Source organism: Meriones unguiculatus, chromosome 3 (genome assembly GCF_030254825.1).
Source record: "Meriones unguiculatus strain TT.TT164.6M chromosome 3, Bangor_MerUng_6.1, whole genome shotgun sequence".
Taxonomy (NCBI): Eukaryota; Metazoa; Chordata; class Mammalia; order Rodentia; family Muridae; genus Meriones; species Meriones unguiculatus.
In genome coordinates, this window is record NC_083351.1 from 37538699 (window position 1) to 37561473 (window position 22775).

Genomic DNA, 22775 nt, shown 5'->3' on the forward strand with positions numbered 1-22775 from the left:
GTGGGGGTAAAAGGGTTCAGTCACAGCTCAATGGGAGAACCCAGGTCTGGCCCATCTCCACTGTATAGCCTGGTGTTCCTCTCCACACTGCAGCCTTGACAGTCTTGACACCTTTCTATTCTTTGTGGCCCATGACCCAGCACCATCTGGGGACTCCATAGAAAAGCAGTCTCCAGCCCCATTTGCAGCCCAGAAAATTGGAACCTGCATTTGAATGATTTCAAGGTGAAGCTTCGCCTGTTGTTTCTGATTATACTGGTCCTGTCTAAAACCTTTCCCACGATGATCACTGTAGCAGGCAGAGCGACAGCTTTGCAAAGGAGTCCATGCCCTGGCCTAGTCCTGTCCCAGACGATGTGGAGAAGAGAAATTAAGGTTCAGAAACAACACCCAGGATTATCTGGTTGGACCCAGTAGATCCACAGGGTCCTTCTAATGAAAGAGAGAGGCAGAAGTAAGGAGAGGGTGGAGTGGTATGAGTGAGGATGACTTGACCAGCCTTCTTCGTTGGTCTGGGAGTTGGAGGAATGAGTCACAAGCCAAAGAATGTGGGCCACAGAAGGGATTGGGCACAGCAAGGGCACAGATTTTCCTCTTAAAGATTCTGGAAAAAGCCTGTGGGGTTTTTGTTTGTTTGTTTGTTTTTGTTTTGCTCCCTTGATTCTTATTACAGCAAGACATGCATTGGCTATCTAACCTCCAGAGCTGTAAGGCACTAAATCTTTGATGATCTAAGCTGCTGAGTTCGTGATAAAAGCAGGACTGGACTGTGAATAGAACGGTTATTCCTACTCTCTCTCTAAGTGCTGCTCTGGCCTGGTTTCTCAGCCATTTGCTTTCCTCACCCTAATCTCATGACTTCAGGGTTAGAATGTGAGGGGGGGACTCCCCAAGGATCCAGGTGGCTACTCCCCCAGGCCTCAGGCCTCTGCCTGGCCTGTGGGCTGAATTTAGGCTACCCACCCTGGTTGAAGGAGTCATCCGTGCAACCTTGGCCCAGGTTAGCATCAGCCAGGAAGTTGCCAGCAGCCCCTGCACCCACCACGAGCAGGAGGCAGCTATGGACAGCAGGAGGGTTGTGGCAGAGACCAATCAGAGTCTATGTTGGCATTCTCTTGCTCTTTCTCTGCCCAGGCATGTTTTTATACCTCCCTGGGTCTCTGTTTCCCCATCTGGGAAACAAAGAGGTCAGACCAGGTGAACCCTACATCACCATTACCAGAACATTCTAGCATGTCTGTGTTCAGTTTGGCCCAACTTGGTGACAAATGAGGCTACCCATGTGACTGGTCACAAGCACGTGTCCCTCACTGATGGTCCCTTCATGAGCGGACCCAAATCTGCTGGACAACTGTGTATATTTGGTACCAAACAGAGACTTCAGCTGCTCGGACTGCCGAGTCAGAATGCCAAATTACTCATTCTCCTGCTGAAAGCACAGGGAAAAAAGAATCATTTCTCCCTGCACAGTTTTTCCATGTGACAAATTTTCTAATTTTACTTCAGGTTAAGCCGATTCCAGCTGATGGCCCCATTTCAGAGTCTCTTGACCCCTTTTGGGATTCAGGTTTCCTGATTAAAAAACACAACAGGCTTTGTTGGTTTAATATTTGCAGGTGTGAGCTGGTATCATTTGATATCAGTTCTGAATGTCTTCATCTTCTCTGCTCGGTGATGCCCAGCGATGGCTTTTTGGTCCAGTTGTTTGGTTCTAGGCCTGGCCATGTCTGGTTCTCTCTGTGGATGCAGGCACCTCATCGGCAGAGGGAGCGAAAGGCTGGCTGATGGGAAGGCTGTGCGGCCAGATGGGAAAGAGTGGTTACTGGAGATGATTTTAAGGGTTCTGTTAAGATGTTTTTAAGGTTCTGTTAGGACTGTCGGGATGGGAGCTCACACCTGCCGCTAGCCGTGGGTCTGTGTGTGGTGAGACAACTGAGACACTTTCAGCATTGGGAAAAGAACAGTGTCTGAGAGATATTAACTCTGCCTGTGTGGCATCTGCTGCAGGTCATCACTGTGTTCCACCCCCTTGCCACCCTTGGGGCCACATGTCTCTCTCTGACCTCTGGCTCATTTCTGTGCAAGGAGAGAGGCTTGTCCAAAGCGCATGTCCTATCGTGTCCCTTCATCAGTTCCCTCTATGCTTTCCATTACAACAGTGAGCTCTACACCGCCTGGGCCACAGCCCAATACTCTCCTCTCCCGTCTCTCCTGGCTTCTGGCTCCAGCCTGCCGAACTCCTTGCTGGTCTCTGAGATCACACGCAGGCTCATTCTCGTTCTTACTAGCCTTAGGTTTTTCATAGACTTGCTTCTTGGCCTGTGGCTCCTGGCCCAGCTGCGTGGGCATTACACTGAGTCTGTTAGAAATGCTGGGTCCTGGGCCCTGCCTCGGAGCAACAACATCAGGCTTTGTGCTAGAGATGCCCCCAAGCAACACATTTGAGGCCAGAGTGTGAGCCACAGAGTTCTGGGGCCTGGGGACGGGTGAGTGCCGGACAATAAGGAGTCTGGCAAAGCTGGTTTGGTTCTGGGCTCCCCAAGTCCCAGCTGGTGACCTTGGATGGCTTACTAGCTCTCTCCAAACCTCAGTTTCTCCACCAGTAACAGTAGGGATAAGAGTAGGACTTGTCTCAGGCTACTGTGCTCAGTAAGTGCAACAATGTAACCCCAACACACACACACACACACACACACACACACACTCACACACAAGGTGCTTGTGGTTAAACACTCAAAAAAGGGTGAAAAGCCTCACCCAGGGGGTTTGAGGGGGACATAGACAAAGTTCTGGGGAGTATGGAACTGATTAAAACACTTACTAACACCACAGACAGACAGAGAACAGCACTGTGTGGCCTGAAGGGAGGAAGTCAGGGCCCCTTTGGCAGAAGTGAGTGAGGGTCTCTCCTTTTGACTCTCTAAGGATGAGGCTGTCTCACAGCATAAGCCTGGTGGTGTGATTCCCAGGTAGGGTCAGGGAAGGGAGTGGGGAGCAGGATATGTGACCACCAACACCCAAGTTGATGTACAATTACTTCCCAGGTGAGAGATCCTGGCACCAAATAGTCAGTTGGCTAGTGACTCACATGCCCAGCCCAGAGCCTTGTTTTTAGGTAACTGTGAGAGGGAGAAAGGCTGCTGAAGGCTCTGTGGTCTGAGCAGCAGCTGGCCACGTGACACTCTCATAGGTAACAGGGCCGAGGTCCAAGCCCAGTGTCAGCCGTAAGCTCTCATGTGGCTTCATTTCACATTGGTTCATTGTGTCAGGGGACAGAATTCATCTGCAAACCCATCTCACCAAGGGCCTGGATGGAGGGCCAGGTCAGTGTCACCTTTGGAAGTCAGGGGTTTTAGTTCTTGGGGACTGGGAGGGCAACAAGTGCAGAAATGATACGTTCTACACTGCAGTAGAAAAGACTGTCCTACCTGTGGAGGCCTGGTAGGCTTTTCAAACTCATCCGTTTGTTCCTTCACGCTCACTTAATCATTTCTGGATGGCTTACTGTATGCAAGGTGATGCATGATGTGCCGGATATAAAATGATGGGCAAGGCAGGCCTCGTTCCAGGGGGGATGCCTGAAATGATGATTTCTGCAAAACAACCCTTGATGCTGATAATGGCAAACAATGTTCTGAAGAATAGGAGTCAGGCATGATAGTGAACGTTTTTTTAGTTTATCACTCAGGAGGAGGAAGAGGAGGGGAAGAAGATCAGAAGGAAGAGGAAGAGGAGGCAGGAGGCTTACAAGTCCCAAGTCAGCCTCTGCTACAAGGCTAGACCCATTCTCAAGAAAAAATAAAGTACAGGGCCCTAAGAAAACACACACTTGGATACTCTCATCTCTCTGAGAGCATCAGGGAAATCTCCCCAAAGCGTGACCTTTAAGATGTGGTCCGAAGGGTAAACAGATTTAGTCAGGGAAGGGTGTTGGGTGGGTAGAGCTAAGCAATCCAGATTTCCAGTTGAAGGGATCCAGATGGGGAGAAAGAGTTAAGAAGCAGCCTGCCGGGGTTGGACAGATGGCTCAGTGTTTAAGAGCTCTGGGTGTTCTGCTAGAGAACCAGGTTCAATTCCCAGCACCCACAAATCATCACAACTGTCTGCAACTCCAGCCCCAGGGGACCCAATGCCTCTTCTAGTGGCCACCACAGGCACCAGCCACTCACTTGAGGCACAGGCACGCAGGCAGGTGAAATACCTGTACACATAAGATAAAAGTTTTCAATGTTTTAAAGGAGCAGCCTGCTTTGGTCAGAGCACATGGAGAAAAGGAGACAGAAGGGGTCCCTGGGAGGGAGGTGGATGCTCCATCAACAGCCTGGCCTAGGAATAATGGCCCCTCAGGTCCCATACAGTGCTTACAGCCCACGGGTTGGCACAGGATAAAGGCTCTGTAGTCCTGAAGGAGTGGGGCTCTGGGTTTGGCTACCTGCCTTGTCTCTACCTCTGCTGATTCCAGTGGAGGATGAAGATGTCTCACCTCTGAGGCTGGAAAGGGACAAACTTAGAGACTTAAAGAAAACATTAGAGAAGTAGGAGAGGCAGGGCTGGGTGAGAGCTTTGAGCCTGGGTAAGAGCCCCTCATAGGCCATTCCCGCTGAAGGCTGAGAGGAGGGGAGGGGCACAGGAGGCAGCTAGGCCCTCTGTGCAGCATGCAGGGGGATGAGGTGCCATCCTGCTCCTTCCCTCTGTGGATGGTGTTGAGACTATGGACATGTAAATGCAGCGAGAGTGAACCTTGAGCTCTTCTTGCTGGGACAGAGAAGGGAGCTAGGTCCTGGGAGGAGTGTCTGGGTGGGAAGATGAAGGGAACAGTCCTTGAGAGACAGTTGCACCTGTGGTAAGAGTCCTGCAGTGCTCCCTCCCCCAGCCATCCCTTTAGTGGCTTCTCAGACTGCTGTGCAGCGGTTCCTGGCTGGGTGACAAAAGCCTGTGAAAAGCCACGTTGTTTATTTCCTGGAGCATGTATTTTACTCAGCGGTTGGGAAGTTGGGACAGGAGACCAGTCGCAACTGGGGAATAATCCAGAGCATCACTAAAAGAAACAAGCACCCGTGTATTATGATGTGAAAGAAGGGCTTTGAAGCAGGAGGCTCTCATTGACTTCCCAAGCTCCTGTGGCCCATTGGCCAAGTCAGGCCCGCAGGTGTGGCGTCCTCTCTCTCTGATAATGAGAAGCGTGGGTAGAGATGGTGTGTTATGGAGGCCTGAGGTTCTCAAATTGTGGAACAGACCCAAGTTGTTGTTCAGGGTGCCAGAGCCTATTCGTGCAAGATCTTCCCCATTCAAAGCGCATGTGTGTTTTAGGGAAATGTACTTGTGTTTGATGACAAATGGAGATCACTATGGTCCAAAGCTCTTGTAAGAGAACGCTCAGTTGCAAAAGGACTTGTCTCTGTCACTGCTAGACCTCCAGCATCTAGAATGGTGCCTGCCATACAGCAGGTGTTCCATAAGTGCTTGCTGTATGAATAGTGCTGTGTGTGTGTGTGTGTGTGTGTGTGTGTGTGTGTGTGTGCTGATGGCTTCCAGAAGCTTGCCTTCTCAATCTGTGTTTACCTTTCCAGGAATAAGTGAGTGGGGCTGCTCTCACATGGGAAGCTTGGGTGGAATGTGAAAAATCTACCTCATGAATACGCATGCGGGAATCCAGCCAGTCTTACCCCAAGCTCAAGATTTCGAAGAATCACCCTTTGGAGGCAGCCTCCTACCCAGTGTGGTCTGTGCCGCACATTGGCTCCTTGTGGGCTAAGGCACAGTTTGCCATTCATGTACCTTGCCTTGCTGGGCCTCTTTTCTCACAGGTCCTGCACATTTCTAGCCTTAGACCCCACTGGGAGCTAGAAGACAGAAAACACTGGGTATTGGGCAATTTGGGCTTTCTCGAAGTGCAGATGGAAAAAGAAAGGTCCTGAGAGAATAGCCATTGTCAGAACTTTGTCTAGAAGTGTCTGCTGCTGTCTGGGTGAGCAGCCTGAGCACAGGTGAGCAGTGTCTCCGCTGAGGAGCAGGGCTGGCTCTGAGCACTGCAGTCGTTAGATAAACTTCAGATATCAGCTCTGCCACTTGCCAGTGCTGTAGCTGAGCACCTTACTCAGATGTGGGGTCCACATCTTGATGGAGGTCAGGGAGAAATCTGCCTCCCAGATTGTGTGAGATACTCAAGGGGTGAAGCCACATCTGAAGAGAGCATCTTCTCAGTGCAGGGTGCTCCTGGGACCTTGGACATCACTAGGCAGCAGCAGGCCTAGGGGCCTCTTGAAATACCAAAGCCTAGGGCGCATCACCCTAATTCCGAATGGGGATGAGGCCAGGCATCCAGGTTCTGAAGCTTGAAGGTGCTTTGGCTCCCCAGACAAAGTAAAGAGCGCGATGTGGCCACCTGTGCTGTGGAAGCTGTAACCCATCTCTCTGACTGTCCAGAACTGGCAGTGGTCTAATGGTGACATTTACCTTGCAGCACAGTCCTCAGAGCTGGGCATTGCCTCATCTCAATGCCTGGATAAAGAGACTTAAGCTCAGGGAAGCTAAAGAATGAGCCCAAGGTTCCCAGCTAGGAAGCAGTTGGGCAGGGTCTTGGTGGCAGATTGCCCTGGCTTCCACTTCCATATCTTTCTCTCTGCACTATGCTGGGGGAGGCCTGTCATTCTCAGGTCTCTCCAAGGTCCCTGTCTCTTCATTCAGTTTCTGTGCCTCCAGCACCTTGCGGATTCCCTCACAGCATCCTAGAGGCCACAGGCTCTTTTTCCTCCAGCAAACATTTGGAGACTGTCAAGCTGTCCTTTCATCTGAGTTAAACAAGAGTCAGTCTGTTTCAAAATATGACTTCGGGGTCACCATCTGTCCTGGCTGTTCCCTTAAACTCAAATCCCATTTCAGAGCCAAGCTCTCCTCCAGCAGCTCTCTGAGGGCAGGTCCCTGCATGATTGGGCCAGAAATTTGCTACAAAAGATATAGTGTCTTTGATAACAACTGCAGAACACATTTAAAAAAAAAATGAGCATTGTTTATTGTCCTCTCACTAACAGCATCCTAATCATTACATGAGGACCACAATCTCCTGCACAGGTTCCATGCTCTCTCCAGCCTGCCTCTTCTTGTCTACCAAGCACCTTACATCCCTCCTTTCTTTGGAGCCACAGGTGGGTGTGGCCTGAGTAGTTTGGAAATTTGACTCCCCTCCCCCCCTCCCCACTTTGCTTTGCTTTGGAGAGTGTAAGCACAACTTCATGATGCCTGTGAGCTTATTCTGCTATAGCAGCCTGCCTGCCCTGGCTGGATCCACGCTAGCACCCCAGGCTGTTCCCAGGGCAGCTTGCTTTGCCCAGGGCATACATGCCAAGTGCTGAGAGACTGCAGGCAAGTGTGTCTCCCACCACTGCCAAACCCCCGCCTGCGCTCTGCATTCCAAGTCACCCAGTCCCACCCTTTCCTTGGCCAAGGAAAGGAAGGGGGGCTGACTGCCAGGGCAACCACTGGAGGAGGAGGGATTCCTCCTAAAATGGTCAGGGGAGCTTTCCTCAGAAGCTCTCCCTCCCCACAGCACCCTGCTGCCTGTCCCATGTAGTCTCCTGGCTCTGATGTTCAAGTGCCCCTGCTCTGAAGAGAGGTGAATGGGCTCCATCTCCTTTGTCCTCAGCTCCCCTCACCTGAAGTAGGGAACCTGGCCTTGCCTCATCAGATTAAATGTGTGTGTGTGTGTGTGTGTGTGTTTAGCCTGAGCTTGGCCTGTGGGTGGCCTGACATTTCTGGCCCCTTAACTCTTGGCAGTTCTTTGTCAATCTCTTTTTCTCCCTCCTTGGATCACTCAAATCTTAGCTTTCTTCACTTGGCCTTCCTCCTAGATCCATTTCAGTTACTCCCTCCTTCAGGCTACTTCCTATAACTTTCAGTAGGTGAGGAGTCCTGCAGGTCCCCTCCTGCTTTGGCACATGGTCTCCAGACCCAGGTCTCGTATGTCAGGGCTATGGGTATTGGCTATTAGGCTGAGAAGTAACTGGAGATCAAATCTCTCATTTCCTCCATGCCTTCAAGCCCTGCCTCAGCCAAGTCCTTGCAGGGTTGGATGAGGGATGTTAGTTGTGGGCAGACATGGGCAGGGTTGGGATAAAGCGATTGGTGGGAGGGCTGCTCTTGCTTCCTCCTCAGGGCTCCGACCTCCCTTGTGGCTGAGGCCTGTGGATGGCCACTCTGAAGATGTTTGCTGACCACTTAGTATTAACTATGTTATACCCAAAGACTCAAGAGACACCCTAGGCCATGCTTCACGTACAGACAGTTACACTCAAAAAAGCTCCAGAATTACAAAACTTTCTCAAACTCCTCCCATCTCTCCATGCCACACCCACCTAATGCTCATCTCTTTAACAGGGTTGGGCTCTATCTGCACAAGAGGACCAGGGATCTCGGAGTTCTGCTCCTGGTGCATGGAGGGCTGGACAGTCTCAGCTAATCTTGTCCTGCTTGTCTAAGCTGATGTCCAGCACCAGGATGGGCCATGAGCACCCTCCCTAACAGAGGCACAGAGAAGGGGAAGCGTCTGCTATTCACAAGCCCCACCCAGAACATTGTTCCAGGGAGAGGGAAGGTGGAGGCGGTAGATGGAATTTCTTCTGAAGTCTGAGAAGCCAGAGTGTCTCAGAGGCACTCCCAGCCCAGCTAGAGAGAGAGAGCCCTGCGCAGCCATCTTGCAGAAGGCTGCATTTTCCAAGCCCTCCGGCTTAAGGGGGACTGAGGCCCTTTAGTGAGTCAACAGCTAGTCTCTGTGTGCTATTGATATGATATTAATTATATTAACTGTTACTGTAATATGTCTAAACAGCAGGGATCAGATGAGGGCGTGGTTATAAAGGACGTGTTAAAGTAGTGTCGGTGATGGTGGACAATGATTGGGTTTCACAAGAGTTCCTTACGATCAGTGATAATAAATATATGTTGCTAAGGTGGGCTACAGTTATTCTTGTCCAGAATTCTGATTTGACTATGCATTGCTTGTTCATTCATTCATCTGTGTATCCGTCCACCAACTGTTTGGCTTCTGCCAAGCTTCGCACAAAACCCTGTGTTGGGAAGGTGTAGGGTCATCTGGAGGCTTTAGGGGAGAGACAGAAGGGTTCACCATCCCCTGAGGTACCTGTGGGCCAGAAAATGAAAAGCTGGGGCTTCCAGGAGACCAAGCAGAGGGAGAGTTGCTCTTGGGACAATGGTGACATATCTGTGGCTGAGCAAAGGGGTCCCGTGAAGAATGGGAGGTGACTAGGCGTACTTCTTGTTGGAGCTGGAGTGACTTCCCCTGGAGATCTGTCCATCTCTAACTGGGACAAAGCTGAGGAACCAGGTGCTTCAGTGTCTGTGGGAGGAATGGGCCTGCTCTGATTTACACTGGACAGCCCTTCCCTGGGGCAAGGCTGAGGAACCACCATCTCCTCAGGGCTGGCTGCAGAACCATTGCCCAACAGTGCCTGGGTCTACCGAATTCCCTCTTCTACCCACACACCTCCAAGGACATCCTTACATAGGCTTCTTGCCAGCTAGCCTCCTTGTCCTCAGTGGGGAGCATGTGGCATCTTCCTCCCTGGCCCCAGGACATCATTGCCGCTTCCTGTCTGTAAAATCTGGTGATTCACAAGTCAACCTGGCTGGGAAGCCACTCAGGCGCTTAGTTGCTGCGTTACAGGGAAGGCTTGGCTTTCCTGTGTAGGCCTGAGGCACTTCCTCTTTCTACCTCTCGGGAGCGGAGCGGCAGCTGGATTCCTACACCTGCGCTGAGTCTGGGTCCCTAGCCCTGCAGCGGAATCCCGTACTGCTTGCTGCCTACTCCGTGACTCCTCAAGACGGACAGTAGCCTCAGCAGCAGAGCCAGCCTCAAATTTGAGAGTCAGCCATAGACACTGCCAGGGCTGGTAAATGCATGGCATTCCTGGCTCCATCCCCAAATCTGTGACATTCAATGTAGATCCCGAGGTCCAGTAAATTCCCAGATGCTGCCAGTGCAGCTGTTAGGCTTGGAGAACCTTTAGTGTCCTAAGGAAGCAGAGGGGTTGTGGGTCTGAGCTCAGGCCACAAACGTCCAGATTCAGCCTCACTTGTGCGGCTGGGTCCTTCTGCACTGCCACCTCTGTGTGGACAAAGCAGGGTTCGCTGTAATGCCGCTTCCCTGGGCTTTTGTGAGTGTTGGCTATGGGGTAGCGCTTGGCGTGCATCAGGAGATGGATGAGTTACCTAGAACGGTTACAACAAAACACCACACTGTGACTAGGCTAAAACAGCAATAATGTATCATTGTGCAGCTGCAGAGGCCAGAAATCTGACATTAACCGTGTCCAGAGTTCTTCTCCTCTGAGGCTGTTTTCCCCCAGAGCCTTAAGCTGAGCCCTCCAGAGCAGCCTGTGGGGCGGGATGGTGACTCATCACAGCTGATGTCATCTTCAGGAGTCAAGCTCTGCTCATACTCAAAGATCCTTTGTTCCTCAAATGGAAAAGCAAAGTCCTCAGACTAGGAGAAGCTGACTGTATACTCTTCCCTGATGCCCTTGGCATCATCTTCTGATCCACTGTGCCACTTGTTCCAGACCGTCTCTGGAGTGACATTGCACTCAGGTTCTGGGTCAGGTGTGGGAAGGCAGGTGAAGGGCAGGGTCAAAGGCTGTCACGGAAGAGCCTGATGCACACTTGCGGGCACACATGGACATGGTGGGTGACAAGAATAAGCCCAGCCCCAGAACGAGGGACTGAGACCAACTTGATTTCTGCTTCTCATTTCTTTCTGGCTCTATTTAGCCAATCACATTCTTTCTTTTGTGGCTCACAAATGTAAGACACTCATGAGGCCAATCTGGGATACGGGTATGTTGAGTTGGGGGATCAATAAGAAATCAGCGTCTCTAGGCCTCTGACTATGCATGCCAGGCCCTGTGTGTAGCACAATTGTCACTGAGTGATGGGTCTCTCCACATTCCAGCCAGGGTCCATCATTGCTGCACTATACAGATTGGAAGACTCCAGCCTGGAGAGGCAAAGTGGCTAGTCCATAGCTACACAGCTGATAGGGGCGGACCCGGGACCCATTCCATACCTGTCTGATGTTGAAATTGGCCCTTGTCTGTGGCTGTTACCTGGCATCAAACCCACCTAGGCTAGCTCCTAAAAACTTTCTACTTCCTTGAGACCAATCAGGAGTGAGGCAAGCTGGAACCATCAGCCATTATCATCCCACCATTTATATCCTGGTTTCTAAATGCAGAGTGGGCTGCTAGGACCTTCTGCCTCATAGAGAGTCAAGTGTGAAGAGCTGGTTTGGAAAACTGCTTAAGAGTTCTGGGCACGGAGCGAACCCTATAGCAGAAAGTCGTGGGCGTTAGAGTTTCTTGTCTCTCGGGTTGTTCACAGGTCACCTTTGTTAAGCCTTTGCTGGGGGGCCAAGAGAGATGCTGGAGTGGCCCATGTGGAGGTTCAAAAAAAGATGCAGCAAGTGCATAAGAAGGGGGTGCCTGGATGGAAGGAGAGTGGGTGCTGGGAGCACCATGGGAATGGCGGGGGCAGCGGGCGATGCGCAGAGCCTTCTTCCAGTCTCATTGCCCATCCTGTTCTGAGCAAGCTATCCTGGACTCTATCAGGACCTGAGACTCACTCTCCTGGAGTCTCTCAGTGAGCAGTAAGAGACCGCTCCTACCCTGCTACCCTAGTGTGGGTGGAACAGGTGATCGGGAGACAAGGTAGTTTCTGGTTTAAGACCAGAGAAAGAAACTGTAGCCCTAAATCCAGACCCTAGACTCTTCTCAGTCATCCTCTCTCTGGACTAGAATGGAGAGGGAGAGTAGGAGGGGGAAGAAGGGGAGAGGGAGAGAGAGGCCTCAAGCAGAGGAGAGAGAGGGAAGGAGAGAAAAGGAGAGGGAGAGAGAGAGAGAGCAGTGGCTTGAGGGAGTGCTCACACAGTAACTTCATTGAGAAGGAAAATTCTTTCGTTATATATGAAAACCGGAAAAAGGAAGAGGCGTTCTCAGTTTACTTGGAGAAAAATGCTCTTCTGTAATTCAGAAAAATGGGGTCTTTGATCATTGCTCTGCCAGGTCTCCTTTCTGAGTGGGTCCAGGACTTTTCCCTGGCAGGAAAACATTCTTCTAAGAAATGCTTTGGGAGGTAGGTTCGTCTAAGAACTTCTTGCACTTTTTGCTGGACGCAGACTGATGCTGTGTGGCCTGGAGTGTGCTGTGTCCACATCCCTCATGGAGGGAGTCAGGCAACAACAGGGCCTCTTGAGACCGGAGGGTCCTTGTAGTTCCATTACAGGGTGGGACTGAGTTTCCTTACAGGCAGAATGTGGTGACGTCATCGAGGGCATGATTGCTTCCTAGTGCTGGCCGGGCCACACTGTCCAGAGACCAGGAAGAGAACTGTGTTCTCCTGGTCCCTGTAGGAGTCATTTCTTCCAGGCCTGAAGCAACGGCTGTCTAGGGTGGTTAGAAAAACTGGAAGGCAGACGAGGAGGATGTGGAATTGGAGGCACTCCGACCTGGCAAGGGCCTTGGGAAAACATTTAGTCCAGACTCTAGTTCACAGATATTGAGCCAGAGGCTTGAAAGAAGTAAAGGGACTTCTGAACCCATGTGTGGAGTTGGTGATAGAGGCTGTCTTGCAGGCTTATGGACTTTCTACTATCCTTGTGACATCTGAGAGACCACAATGTGGAAGCTGACTTTTTGTGGCCCCAGTGGCAGAGCTCCAGCAGCTGCTGGGGTGGGACAGCCACAGGGAGGATGGGTGGGCTTGGTTCAGCATGAGAACGACCCTTGAAGACATAGACCTCCCTTTGGCTGTTGACTGGGAGTGAGCTGGCTCTCCAACAGTGGAGGTGAACAGTCTGGAGCCTGGTGGCCTTGAATGGGTGTGCACTGGAGGGGACTGTCCCCAGAGAGGGAGCTTTCTTTGTCAGAAGTCTGCAGCTTGCCAAACTCCTCATGTCTTGTCTTTGCAGAGAGCGAGAACAAGGCTACAGGGTGCCTCAGGCACACTACAGTGCCGGGGTCACCTTTCTGAAAGGTAGTCCCGAAGGACAGGAAAAAAACCAAAACAAAACAAAAAAAAAAAACGTCTTTGATGGGCTTGCTATCGTAGGTAGGTCTGTATGTAGTCTCAACTATAGGGAGGTTGAGGCAGGGTTTATAAGTTCAAGGCCCAACTCGGCAATTTAGTGAAACCATGTCTCCAAACAAAAAAAGAAGGAGGCCGAGGGTTAGCTCAGTGGTGCTGGTTTTGCCTACTGTGTGTGAAGCAGTGGATTCAGTCCTCAGAACTGAAAGCCAAATATGTCAACAACCCTAAGAAAGGCTGGCATAGCTGTTCCCAGTAGGATAGTTGGGAAGGGACAGGAGGATGTAGGGGTTCTCCCTCAGGTTTGTAGGCTGAGGTAAGCACAGAATTCTGGCCTGGAGGGGCCACGGTAGGGTCCTAAGGAAAGTCACTCCCACCTTACCCTGCATACCCCCAAGACTTCTTGATGGCTCCAGCCCAGGCTACAGTCACCACAGGGAGTCCTTAACTAGGGTGCTACACACACCCCGGATGAAGGCAGCTAAGCGCCCTGTCGGCTTCCTAAGCGTGGGTGGGAAGGACAACCAATAAGAAAAAGCATTTTGCCTCCCCAGACAATCCACATAGGAAAACAGGATGAGCCCTATCCCTCTGAGTTCTAGGCTGGCCATGACCACAGAGTACGGCATGAAGTCATGCGTCCTCTCCCGGGCCACGACTTTGTGGTTACCATCTAGGTTCCCCTCACCTTGGTTCCCGGGAACAAGCAGTACTCCTCAGACCCTAGGCAGAAAGTTCTATGAAGATGTAGGTCCCGGCGAGGCCGCTAGGGGCCGCCGCTGTGCCCGTGATGGAGCGTTTCTGATTGAGTTGCAAGGCTTGTGGGACTTCGCCGCAGCCAGCCTTGACGGGATGCCAGAGGGAAAGCAACTTAGTCTCCCGGGGCCTTAAATGCTGACAAACGAGAGCCCTGGGCTCAGGTCCCAGATGGTCATCTGTGGGATAGAGCTTTGCAAAGCTAGATACGGTTCCCTAGGGATGCTAGGCTCCAAAGCCTAGACCAGTCCTGGGCACCGCTTTACGACCCCACAAATGGAAAGGCTGACCAAGGCCCAACTCACAGAAAGGGAAACTGTGGCTGGAGGACAAAGGGAGGTGCAGGTGTCCAAAAGCCCGTGGCAGAGAGAAGGAGGAAGAGTCGAGGGATCTTGTTTCTCACCTCCTCCAAATGCTGAGACCCGCCCGGTTTGTTTCTTCACTGCTGGGATTCTTTCCTGGTTTCCATGGAAACTGGCACCGGACCCTTGGGAGGGAAGTGGCACCCTGTGGGGACTGCTCAGATTTTCCTCAGCAGGGTCCTTCCTCTGATGGCTCCTCCCTGTGCCCTGGGGAGGAGCCACCCTGAAATCGCTGAGGAGACTAAACTGAAGTTTCCAGGCTCAAGAAGCCCGGGCTGTTTCTGTCTGCCCTCTTTTCTCCAGGCCACGTTGCAGACTGCCAGCTCTGCCAAACCCTGAGAGTGCCTAAGGGGAGGGGTGCCTGGGCTCTGCTCATAGGCTGAGAGTGGAGCTCCTTGTGTTGGGGTACAACGGGCTGAGCCTGGAAATAGTGCTAAGAAGATGCACATGAAAGTATCAGGGGCTGGGGAGATGGCTCAGGGGTTAAGAGCACCCACTGCCCTGGCAAAAGACCTGGGTTCAACTCCCAGCATCCACATGGTGGCACACAACCATTTATCATTCTGGTTTCAGAGAACTGGCCGCGCTCTCCTGACCTCTGCAGAAATGGCATGCACGTGGTACCCAGACATAAATGCAGGCAAAACATTCATACATATAAAACAATCTATAAAAAATTATAGTAACTTAGCAAACAGTATGAAAAAAAAGGTGGAGGAGGAGGAAAAGAAAGAGGGGTGAATAAGAAGATGATAATCGGTGTGCATCTCTCACACTTCACTGAAGATATACCCAGAGCCTCATGTATGCTAGCCTCTACCCCTAACCACAGAAGTGACTGGAATGGAATTTTGACTCCATGTTGAAAGTACTAGGGAGCCATTGAAATTGGAGCTCGCAAGAAAAATCAGTGGGTACGTGCTACCCCTTACTTAGACAGTGAGCTTCTTAATGACAGATGGTCTGGGTTCGTCTCCTTCCGTATCTTCAGCACTGCACCAGGCACAGCACGGGGAGGGCTTTATGAGAGCACGCCCAGGAGAAAAGAAACAACTGTGCGTTAAAGGAGTAAAGGAGCGAGACTGAAGTTAGATTCAGCGGGAGGTGTCTGCAGGCAGCAAGCAGCCATGCACAGACAGCCCATCTTGTTTAATCTGGTGCAGCCTGAGAAACTGAGATCAGAGAAGCAGAGTGGTTTGCCCGGGAGCACAGATGGGCCATGAGCCCCGCCTCTCCTGCCTGGGATCTCATTGCTTGCTCTGAGGCTGTGTGGCTTCCCAGAGGCTCCCTGGGAGACGGAAGGAGCTTTCCTGCCTAGATGATGGGTGAGCAGGTAGGGTGTGGGGCTGGAGTCTGGCTCTCACTGAGGCTTCCGACTCAGAGCCTGGATGTTGGCTCAGCCAGCAATCCTATCCTAAGCTGAATACCAGGATCTGTGCTGGGTAAACAAGGAGGGTGGGATCCAGCTCCAATTCTCAAGGGTCTCCCAAGATGGAGGAGACATATGTGAAATGAAAAGATGCATGCTGCCTAGAGTCAAGGCCAAGTACAGAGAGGAGAGTGCCTGGGCTTGCCAATATGGGGATCCAGGAAGGCTTCGTGGAGGAGGTGAGGGTGGTGCAATGAGAGGCCCTGAGACCTGTGGCTCATTACCTCAGATGGCAAACAGGCTAGAGAGGACAGGACCTGCCAGGTGTGGTGGCTCGTGCCTATGATCTCAGCACTCAGTAAGTGGAAGCAGGAGAACCATGAGTTCCAGACGGGCTTGCGTGACGTCATGAGACCGTGGCTCAAAACTGAAAAGGAGGATGGGCTAGAGAGTTAGCTCAGTCAGTAAAAAACTTGCCACACAATCACGAGGAGCTGGGTTCAATCCCCAGAACCCACATAAAAACAAAACAAGAAGCAACGAAAAGCAGAATGCGCGTAACCCCAGCAGAGACGGATCCTCAGAGCTCCTTGGCCAGCTAACCTAGCCAAAACAGCAAGCCGCAGGCCAGTGGGAAGCCCAGTCTTGAAAATCAAGATGATGGTTCCTGAGGACTGATAGGTTGGCCCCTGCTTCTGCACGTGTGTATGCATTCATATAAATGCACACACACACACACACACACGGACATGGACAAGGATGGGACCCATTCAAGCCAGTTTGACCTCCAGTATAACATCTACATAAAAAAAATAACAGTATAATTATATTAGTGAGAAAAGTATATGCTGAATGTTCTAGTCATACAGTTTTGCTCATGACATGAAACTGCCCTACGATAGCTGTTAGGATCCGTGGAAAAGCGTGAGGGAAGTCAATGACTCCAGGCCAGAGAGTTTTATTAACATCCCCACCAGCAGCATTCCCAGCTCTCCAGGACTTGTCCCTTCAATATGGAGGGACAGCTTCCCACCAGCTGTGACCTCCCTCTCCCCTTTCCCCCAGCACAAAGCCATCCCAGGACAAGACATGAACCAAATTGCTCTTGGCTCCCAGGCTCCTCCTCCGGGCCCCTTGTGGCTGCCTGAGCAGGTGGCCTTTCAGCTGGAAGCCAGGGGTAGCGGAGCCAGCAGCCAGCCCTGAGCACGGGTCACTTCAGGCCAGGGGTCGTTCGGCGCCATATCGCGCCATGGGACCGTGCATTTGGAGGAAGGCGGGGCTGCTGAGAGCAAGGCTGGAACACCAGGGCTTGCTCTGGCTCTCTCTGAGGCTGAGCGGATGGAAACAGGGCCCATGGCCCAGAGCCTACACACTTGTCCTCCCTCGTAGGTCTGAGACCTCAGAGTGAGGGTGGGAGCTGGGAGGGTGGCTGGAGAGTGTCTGCAGACCACAGCTTTTGCTGACTTTACACCTTGCAAGCTGTACAGTTTGCTGATAACTTGGGCTTCGTGTCATCATCCCATCGGATCTCCATGAAGTGAACAGGAAGACCCCACATCACCCTGGTCATCTACCCAAAGGCTGCATATCTGGTAGCTGGTACCCAACCCTCCTCCTTCCTTCTCCAGCTGGCCCATCATGGACTTGATTTGGAGTTAGGGTAACTACAGATTCTGCTGCTGGGCCTTATGGCCATGCCTCTTCCTCCTCACCAGCACTCCTCTGCCTCATAAGAAAAGGAGGTTGTTGGATAGAGTTATGAAAAAAAAAAAAAAAAAAAACTTTAAACAGATGCCTGCAAGTAGGAATTCACAAAATGGCCATATGCAAATCTAGATGTGTCTGACTTGGGTGAGCCTAGGCTGATTTCAATGACCCCTTGCTCTGGGTCCCAATCCCTCATCTGACCCTGCAACTCTACTCAGAAGTAGACCAATGGATGTGAGCCAGCCCATTTGTCCAACATAACCAGAACACTTCCCCTCCTGCCAGCAAGACAGAGAGAGGGACCAGACAAAGAAGGGAGTCATGCCATCTGGGCTTGGTCTTTGTTTTATCTAGAGCTGTGAAGGGGAGAGAGGAAACCCGAGTGGGATGTTCGAGTCCTTTCTCTTCCTTCTCTCTTTCTTACAAAGATGGCTACATCACAAAGAAATTTCTTGCCTTCCTTCCCCATTCTTTCTTCCTTCCTTCCCTCCCTCCCTTTCTTCCTTCCTTCCTCTCTTCCTTCCTCTTCCTTCTCTTTCTCTCTCTCTCCTCCTCCTCTTCTTTCTCTGCTTTCTCCTCCTTCCTCTTCAAGACAGATTATCTCTATGTAGCCCTGGCTATCCTGGAACCCATTATGTAGATGAGGCTGGCCTCAAACTCACAGAAATCCACCTGCCTCTGCCTCTGAATGCTGAGATTAAAGGAATATGCCACTATGTATGGCAGGAATCACTAAATTTCTAAAAACAAATTCAAGGAGTTTAGAATATGTGCATAGCTTTATTTTTCACACCAAGTAAATGGTGTAATGTTGTAAAGGTACCCAGAAAAGAGGGATGTCTCCTATCCTCCAGCCTCTACTCCCTTCCCTGGACACAATCTCAAGCCCCAGTTTTTTGGGCATCCTTCCAGAGATATCCTAATATATTCTAATTTATGCATAGTCATTCATTGATTATGCATGTGGGAACTTCATGGATGTACTCAAACTAAAAGCTTTGGGGCCTCTAGTCAGGACACTCTCCTGAGCTACCTTACACACATGTAGCTCATTGTTGATCGGAACCTTATCTAGAACATCACTGTGGGCTTCGGTATCCTTTACACACTTATGAATTTGCTATAGGCTAGCAGGCATTTCCAACTGATAGTAATTATTCTGGGCCTTATTATTTTTGTCTCTTTACTGACTGCATCCTGATCATCAGCCAGATCATTACCTGAGGACTCATCTCACTCGGAAGGCTACGTTGAACTTCCTTGGGTGAACATATTTTATTCTTTTTACTGGGTCAAAGAATACATATGCATTTGTACTTTTGAGAAATGTCAGATTTCATTTCACGGATGTGACAGAATTTAGTATCTCACTAGCAGTACAGGAGTCTCATGCTGCCTCAGCCTCTTGCCAGCATTTTCGATTAGCCAACATTCTGAGCGCTGCCAATCTGACAAGGAAAACGGCTTGCCTTGTGGCCCCTGCACTTTCATTAGGAGGTCAAGTATGTTCCATATACTTATATATGAGTTGCTTTCCTTTCTTCGGCTAGACATAGAACTTCCTATTCTTTGCTCTACTTTCTGTTGACTTGTGGCATCATCCATTTGCTTTGCATACTAAGGAGGTGAGTTTGCTGTCTGTGATGTCACAGTTCTGCTTTTTCTGTCAGCTTTTGGTTTCTAGCTGACATAGTGGAGATCAATATTAAGACTTGGAGAAATGTTTTGGTCTTCAGATCTTTATTTCTTTGTAGGCAAATCTATGTCTTTAGATTATGAAATCACTATTACGAGTTTTTGCTTTGCAGAAATTTATTTCTGTCTAGTTAAATTTAACCAGATTTATTGTTCTTTTTAACCTATTCCGTGTGTAGTTTGAGCCTCAAACCCAAATTACTTCCAATGGATGTCTGTCTGTTTTAAAGCAAGCCATAAACTGGGGGAGAATAGCATTCAGTTGAGAATTAAGTCTGGTTTTGAGACCATCGGACAGTTCCCTCTGTTATTAACCTTAGCTTCATGTTCTGTAAAATGAGGTTGGAAGACTTCATTCTCCCTTCTATCCATTTGTTCATTTAGTCACTCATCTTCACTGGGTCCTGGGAACCATGAGTGCTGAAATCCTTGTCCTCATCATCCACTGTGGGTAGAAACAAGCAGCCACTGGTGACATGGGGAAGGGGCTATGATAGAGGACCCCAGTGTGCACACAGGGGAAGGAGGCCTGGGCTGAGTCTCAAGGAGGAAGATCAGAAGGAGGAGGAGGAGGATGAGTTATTTTGAAGATAATTGGGTCAGAAGGAGTGAGAGAAAAAGCATCTGGGGTGGGTGTAGAAGAGCTGTAACAGCAGAGGCACACTCTAGGTGCCATTGTAGGTTATTTTAGGGTGCAAGTGAGCATGGCTGGGCTCAGACAGAAAAGGCTTCCTAAATCCCTGGGTGACAATCTGACCCTGAGATGTCCGTAGAAGAGCTCTAGGTGAGGATTCTCCATCATCAGATTCTCTCTTTGGTTGAAGAGAGTGATTATTTTTATAAAAGCTGTGACGTGTTTCCGGGGAAGTGTGCTCTGAAGACTACATGTAGTCATGATGGCACATATTTTTAATCCTGACGGTGGGAAGCAGAGGCAGGCAGACCTCTCTGCCTTTGTGGCCAGCCTTGTCTACAGTGAATATCAGGCCAGCCATGGCTACCTAGTAAGACTCTTCTAAAATTAATAACAATGATACAGTGAATACTTCCTTGGAGCTAACATTAAAAATTAAACATGTCACAGCAACTGAGAAGCCCCATGGAGCTCTCTCAAGTGAGTCTATCTGCCTTTCCTCAGTATGGGCATACTAGGCACCCGTGAGTGTGGTCAGTGGTACGGAATCATCAAAGAGCCCCTTAGCAGCAGTCAGTGAAATTGCTAGTGAATAGACCCATGCCACCCACAAGTCCCTGTCATCTGTGGTGGGATGGTTTATACTCATAAGCACAGGAGGTGGGGATCAGAGAATCTACAGCCCCATGGTCTGGAAAGCCACAGAAACTTTCCTGTCCATCACTGGAAAAGCAACCCTGCCCATTACAGCTCATCTACCCCGTGAGAGCTGCAGTGAGAGCAGGGACACAGCTTCAACAAGGATTGATCCAAAACTGGCAGTGTCTGGAGGAAGATGAAGAATTGAGAGATGGACACAGGCAGCGTGCCAGCATTTGTATGAGGGTTAGAGACATTCATTGTGGCTCTGCACCCTGGTACAGACATGGCTTGTATAGTAAACACAACAGATGCATGGAAATAGTCACACTGGAGTCCAGGAGTGGGTCCCCAGGGGCCTGGGCAGAGAAGATGTGCTGAACTAGAGCTGGATGGTGGTTCTTTTCTTGAGGGAGGTTGGCCTCTAAATTTTCTTGAGGGTGCTGGTCACTTGCTATTTCTGCCTATCATCCTTTAATTTGAATTTTTCTCAGTACTGGGCCTAGAACAGAGAAAGGGTCTTGAGGGTCTTGTGCCTGTTAGGCAAGTGTTGAACCAGGGAGTTTTAATCTTTTCTTTTCTCTGTGTCTCTGTCATTGTCTCAGTCTCTCTCTCTCTCTCTCTCTCTCTCTCTCTCTCTCTCTCTCTGTCTTTGTCTTGGTCTCTCTCTCTCTGTGTGTGTCTTTGTCTCAGTCTCTTTCACTCTGAGTGATATAGAAAGTGTCATTACACCCAGCTTTGTATGTGGCTGCTGAGAATCCAAGCTCAGGACCTCAGACTTTCATGGTAAGTACCCTTCTGACTAAGCCATCTCTTCAGCCCACTGTGCCTTCCGCTGTATCTCTATAGATAAGATACATATTCATACATATACATATTATACATATTATAATATACACAAATATACATAAAAGTTATCATCTTGACCTTTTGAAGTACCTCCATATTACTCTTTATACTTTTCTATATGACCAAAACATGTTAACACACACACACACACACACACACACACAAACATACAGTCATGCACTAGACTGTGGCCCTTATCTCAGGATCCTGTTGATGATCAGGGTCTCTCCCCGACTAAGTCCCATCCAGAACCCTTGTGGAAACCCCTCTTCTTATCAAACTTGCAGCTATCAAGTCAACTGGAGGCCAGGCTAGCTATGGTTTGCAGACCTCCTCCCCATCACTGGCTGTGTACCCTCAGGCCAGGGTTTTACGCTCTAAGCCTCAGTCTTCATCCATAAAATGGAATAGTAGCAGCTGATTCCCCGGGCTGCTGTGAGGGTGGAGGAAAACAGCAGATGAAAAGTGGCAGGGACTGAAGGACAGAGGCAGCTGACCTAGCACGGCGGGACAGATCCCTGCCCGGGAGACTCTCGACTGTTGTTAGGTGTAGACTGCCATGTAGATGTGTCTCTATGCTTTTACTTGGAGCTACATGATGGTGCTCTACTTGAATTTTCTGTTGCTGCAATAAACACTGTGATGAAAGTAATTTGAGGAGGAAAGGGTTTATTTTCATCTCAGCACTGCCAAGACACTATTTGTCATTGAAGGAAGTTGGGGCAGGAATGCAAGGCAGGAACTCGAAGCAAAACCCACAGAGGAATGTGCGTACTAAATGCCCCCTAAGCTCGCCTCAGCTAGCTTTCTTATACAGTCCAAGACCTCCTGCCTTGAGTTGACACCACCCACAGTGAGATGCTCACCCCCAACATCAATTAGCAGTCAAGAAAATGCTCCCGCAGACCATAGTGATAGAGAGTCCTTCAATCGAGACTCCCTCAGACAACTCCTGGCTGTGTCAAGTTGACAGCCGAAGCCAAGTAAGAGGTTTGGTCCTAATCGTTCATTTGGGTTTTACTTTGGCTCCCTCAGAAGGAGTATCTTAGCCATAGACTAGAGACCTCTGACCTTTGGGTGAGGCCTGGTGACCACTAGGCCCTGCCCTCTGCCGCTGCTCCATTCTGAGGCTCATCATTCTAAGTCTTCTGTCCTGGCCAGATCCTCAGGATCTAGCTTGTTTCTGAAGCTCTGTCCCAGTGGCACTGGATATGTCCACTCTATCTGAGATCTGCATTCCTCTCTCACTCATTGCTGTCACTTTGCATCAGCTCAGGAATGTGTGTAGGTCACTGGACCAGCCTGAAACTTTTGTCCTGGACAATGGTCAGACCTGGGGTCCTTTTCAGGCCACTGAAATGGAGGTCTATCAACCCCACCAAGGGTGCTGGTGAAGACCACAAACTCTGGTCAGGGGGTCTAGGTTTGAATCCTGCATGTGGACCTTGCTTGCAAATTTGTTAACTTCTAGCAGTCTTGATTTTCTCGGAAGTAAACAGAGGTAACAGTATCTAACCTCACAGGGCTCTTGCGAGGACGAAATTAGCTTAATCATGTAAAGAGCTGAGAGCAGTGCCTGGTACAGAGAGAGAGAGAGCTGGGATGTGGATGATGGTGAGGATGCTGTTGCTGCTGCTGAAGAAGATGATGATGATGAGTGGGTACCACTGTG

The 22775-nt window shown here is 50.1% G+C and overlaps 1 protein-coding gene and 1 long non-coding RNA gene across 3 annotated transcripts in view; one reads left to right on the top strand and one right to left on the bottom strand.

The window, feature by feature from the left end:
• Positions 1-22775, top strand: part of Col15a1 (collagen type XV alpha 1 chain) — a 103570-nt gene that overhangs the window by 9631 nt on the left and 71164 nt on the right. The gene's annotated exons all lie outside the window — the stretch shown is intronic.
• On the bottom strand, positions 1491-14438 carry LOC132652748 (uncharacterized). The gene is made up of 3 exons (XR_009590322.1): positions 14252-14438; positions 3429-3593; positions 1491-1793 (listed from the first exon to the last, which is right to left on the bottom strand). It is a non-coding gene; the product is annotated as an uncharacterized LOC132652748 (long non-coding RNA).